At 53.5% G+C, this 5000-nt stretch overlaps 1 non-coding gene across 1 annotated transcript in view; it reads left to right on the top strand.

Annotated features, from left to right (window-relative positions):
• The first annotated feature begins 3508 nt into the window (after positions 1-3508).
• LOC126197299 (small subunit ribosomal RNA) overlaps positions 3509-5000 on the top strand; it is a 1909-nt gene continuing 417 nt past the window's right edge. The window contains exon 1 of the ribosomal RNA XR_007539671.1: positions 3509-5000. This exon is cut by the window's right edge and continues 417 nt beyond it. This is a non-coding gene — a ribosomal RNA (small subunit ribosomal RNA).

Genomic DNA, 5000 nt, shown 5'->3' with positions numbered 1-5000 from the left:
GGTCCGAGCGCTCAGTGTGAGGAGAGCATTACTGAGCCCTGACCCACAAGCAGGTTGTAGCGTATCCCACCCGCAGACATGTGACGTTGTCACACGACCAGTTGTCACTAATCGACTCATTGCTGATAATCATATGCCATACACCGGGGAAAGCTGCCGCAAGGGGTAGCTACGTAGTGCAGTCGCACCTCTACTACTGTACAGAGATAGAACACCACGAGACTGCAACCAGATTAAACTGATACATGGAGCTGATAACTAATAGATGCAGAGCCATCGGAATATAGATGACATACGACATACAACTGTCCCTATACATGCTGACAGTCTGTGCACACAATGTGAACTACACGTCACCCAGACACCCTATCACACACTACTCTCTGGCTGTAACAGACACAATATCTAAGCACCACCATGGAACAACATCCAGTGCATCCTCTCCGCCACATTACACCATTCACACTATGATAACAAAACCAGGAGGTCCACCCCAAAAACAGAATATCTCACACTTCCAACAACCATCATTACGCAGATAAGCCACAAACACCCACACATGTGCTACACAGGGGTGCAGCCAACACCACCACACTGGCGTGTCTCACAGCATATAAGCAATGGCAGAAATGAAAGACACAGGTCTGCCACTCCCTTGCCACACCCACAGAACCGGCGCACCACCTCCCCTGAGCCAAAGGTGCATCCTGACGTGACACATCTCAGGGTGCCTCAGGCGTCCACTTACCATCATCACTATGAACGAACCTCGTCCCCTCCCCCCTCATACACCATCCCTTAACCTAACCTATGTTGCACCTTAACCTAACCTATGTTGCGCCTTAACCTAACCTATGTTGCGCCTTAACCTAACCTATGTTGCGCCTTAACCTAACCTATGTTGCGCCTTAACCTAACCTATGTTGCGCCTTAACCTAACCTATGTTGCGCCTTAACCTAACCTATGTTGCGCCTTAACCTAACCTATGTTGCGCCTTAACCTAACCTATGTTGCGCCTTAACCTAACCTATGTTGCGCCTTAACCTAACCTATGTTGCGCCTTAACCTAACCTATGTTGCGCCTTAACCTAACCTATGTTGCGCCTTAACCTAACCTATGTTGCGCCTTAACCTAACCTATGTTGCGCCTTAACCTAACCTATGTTGCGCCTTAACCTAACCTATGTTGCGCCTTAACCTAACCTATGTTGCGCCTTAACCTAACCTATGTTGCGCCTTAACCTAACCTATGTTGCGCCTTAACCTAGCCTATGTTGCGCCTTAACCTAACCTATGTTGCGCCTTAACCTAGCCTATGTTGCGCCTTAACCTAGCCTATGTTGCGCCTTAACCTAACCTATGTTGCGCCTTAACCTAGCCTATGTTGCGCCTTAACCTAACCTATGTTGCGCCTTAACCTAACCTATGTTGCGCCTTAACCTAACCTATGTTGCGCCTTAACCTAACCTATGTTGCGCCTTAACCTAACCTATGTTGCGCCTTAACCTAACCTATGTTGCGCCTTAACCTAACCTATGTTGCGCCTTAACCTAACCTATGTTGCGCCTTAACCTAACCTATGTTGCGCCTTAACCTAACCTACGTTGCGCCTTAACCTAACCTACGTTGCGCCTTAACCTAACCTACGTTGCGCCTTAACCTAACCTACGTTGCGCCTTAACCTAACCTATGTTGCGCCTTAACCTAACCTACGTTGCGCCTTAACCTAACCTACGTTGGGCCCTAACCTAACCTACGTTGGGCCCTAACCTAACCTACGTTGGGCCCTAACCTAACCTACGTTGGGCCCTAACCTAACCTACGTTGGGCCCTAACCTAACCTACGTTGGGCCCTAACCTAACCTACGTTGGGCCCTAACCTAACCTACGTTGGGCCCTAACCTAACCTACGTTGGGCCCTAACCTAACCTACGTTGGGCCCTAACCTAACCTACGTTGGGCCCTAACCTAACCTACGTTGGGCCCTAACCTAACCTACGTTGGGCCCTAACCTAACCTACGTTGGGCCCTAACCTAACCTACGTTGGGCCCTAACCTAACCTACGTTGGGCCCTAACCTAACCTACGTTGGGCCCTAACCTAACCCACGTTGCGCCCTAACCTGACCTGTAATTGTTATATGAATTGAAACATTCATGTAGCGTTGCCTAATCGCAACCCTCTCAACATAGGTCAGTGCTCGCACTCTCTGGTGTCCTGCGTATTGATTCATGTTACGGTGCGTACCCTCACAACATCTAGCGAGTGTTGCGTACGTTCCACATGGTCCCGCTATCCACTGTAATGTGTACTGCTGTAAGACGTATATCGCCCCCCTGTCGCCTCTAGTTCGTCAGGCGGGAGTTTGCGTGTTCAATGAGCTTCGCAGCTGTGCAATGGCATTCGCATACGTACGCGGGCCACCTTCCACGTGTTCTCTCGTGCATACGTCGCAGCATGTATGTGGGCTGATGTGGCGTGTCGTGACGCATATCATCCAGGCATGCAAGACCCACTGAATTTGCAAATGTAGATGGACGTCTACGTTTGCTGCCCAAGTTACGCAAATGAACCGGAAATCCGTTGTTGCGCGGTTGTTTACGCTGGAGGTGAATCATTGATTGCGAAAATCGGTACAGGTATTAACTGGTTGCTTCAGCGACACCCGTCATACCCACGAACGTGAGTGGGCATGTGGGTATGAAGCGATACGCGGCGGTGGCTGGGTGGGACCGTCCCCGGCCGGTGAGGGGGGAGCGCCCGGCGTGCTGGCCGCGCGCTGCGTGGGCGCACGCGCTACAGCCGGCTGGTGGGGGCGCCCAGTGGCAGGCGCGCCGGCCGACGGACGCGGCAGGCGGCGCAGCTGCGCGCCGGCGCACCCAGCGCGCGGCGGCGTGCGGCCAAAGTGGGTCCTCGCGGGCCCGGTGCGAAGCGCGGTGGACATCTGCAGTGTGCTGGTCCGATTGAGGACTGTGTGCGTTGAGGATGCGCCGCCGCCCGGCACTCGGCGCCGCGACGCCGTCTGCTGCTCGGTCGCCCCCGCGGTTCTCGCAGGTGGTTTGTATCGCAGCTGTGCGGATGTGTTGGCGCGTGCGCTGTGCTGGGAGAGTTCGCTTTGGCACCCAAGTGGGGCTCTGCCCCTCTGTGGCGCTGGCGTTGGAGCTGCCCGGCCACTGTTTGTGGCCGCGTGTTGTCTCCCGCCGGCAACACCACGACAGCACGCTCCCGGGCCTCTGTCGGCAGCGGCAAGCTCAGTTGGGAGCACGGGTGGTCGCACTGAAAGCGTCTACTCGCCTATCTCCGGGCGATTGCGCCTCTCTCGAACCCGACCAAGTACTTAGGACGGCGCTGCGCGCCGCCGGGACCTGAGAGGGTTTCGAGGTGTATCGTGCAGGGGAGCCCAGCCTCCTCCTGTTTGCGGAATAATTGAGCGGACGCTTGCGTGTTCGCGCGGGCCTCCGGGACACACTCCCGGGCGGCCGGCTGCTCAGCTCTAGTTGACGCAGCTCCCTGGTTGATCCTGCCAGTAGTCATATGCTTGTCTCAAAGATTAAGCCATGCATGTCTCAGTACAAGCCGCATTAAGGTGAAACCGCGAATGGCTCATTAAATCAGTTATGGTTCCTTAGATCGTACCCACGTTACTTGGATAACTGTGGTAATTCTAGAGCTAATACATGCAAACAGAGTCCCGACCAGAGATGGAAGGGACGCTTTTATTAGATCAAAACCAATCGGTCGGCTCGTCCGGTCCGTTTGCCTTGGTGACTATGAATAACTTTGGGCTGATCGCACGATCCTCGTACCGGCGACGCATCTTTCAAATGTCTGCCTTATCAACTGTCGATGGTAGGTTCTGCGCCTACCATGGTTGTAACGGGTAACGGGGAATCAGGGTTCGATTCCGGAGAGGGAGCCTGAGAAACGGCTACCACATCCAAGGAAGGCAGCAGGCGCGCAAATTACCCACTCCCGGCACGGGGAGGTAGTGACGAAAAATAACGATACGGGACTCATCCGAGGCCCCGTAATCGGAATGAGTACACTTTAAATCCTTTAACGAGTATCTATTGGAGGGCAAGTCTGGTGCCAGCAGCCGCGGTAATTCCAGCTCCAATAGCGTATATTAAAGTTGTTGCGGTTAAAAAGCTCGTAGTTGGATTTGTGTCCCACGCTGTTGGTTCACCGCCCGTCGGTGTTTAACTGGCATGTATCGTGGGACGTCCTGCCGGTGGGGCGAGCCGAAGGCGTGCGGCCGCCTCGTGCGTGCTCGTGCGTCCCGAGGCGGACCCCGTTGAAATCCTACCAGGGTGCTCTTTATTGAGTGTCTCGGTGGGCCGGCACGTTTACTTTGAACAAATTAGAGTGCTTAAAGCAGGCAAGCCCGCCTGAATACTGTGTGCATGGAATAATGGAATAGGACCTCGGTTCTATTTTGTTGGTTTTCGGAACCCGAGGTAATGATTAATAGGGACAGGCGGGGGCATTCGTATTGCGACGTTAGAGGTGAAATTCTTGGATCGTCGCAAGACGAACAGAAGCGAAAGCATTTGCCAAGTATGTTTTCATTAATCAAGAACGAAAGTTAGAGGTTCGAAGGCGATCAGATACCGCCCTAGTTCTAACCATAAACGATGCCAGCCAGCGATCCGCCGCAGTTCCTCCGATGACTCGGCGGGCAGCCTCCGGGAAACCAAAGCTTTTGGGTTCCGGGGGAAGTATGGTTGCAAAGCTGAAACTTAAAGGAATTGACGGAAGGGCACCACCAGGAGTGGAGCCTGCGGCTTAATTTGACTCAACACGGGAAACCTCACCAGGCCCGGACACCGGAAGGATTGACAGATTGATAGCTCTTTCTTGATTCGGTGGGTGGTGGTGCATGGCCGTTCTTAGTTGGTGGAGCGATTTGTCTGGTTAATTCCGATAACGAACGAGACTCTAGCCTGCTAACTAGTCGCGTGACATCCTTCGTGCTGTCAGCGATTACTTTTCTTCTTAG

This window comes from Schistocerca nitens, chromosome 7 (assembly GCF_023898315.1).
Source record: "Schistocerca nitens isolate TAMUIC-IGC-003100 chromosome 7, iqSchNite1.1, whole genome shotgun sequence".
Classification (NCBI taxonomy): Eukaryota; Metazoa; Arthropoda; class Insecta; order Orthoptera; family Acrididae; genus Schistocerca; species Schistocerca nitens.
This window is presented reverse-complemented; position numbering and strand designations above follow the sequence as displayed.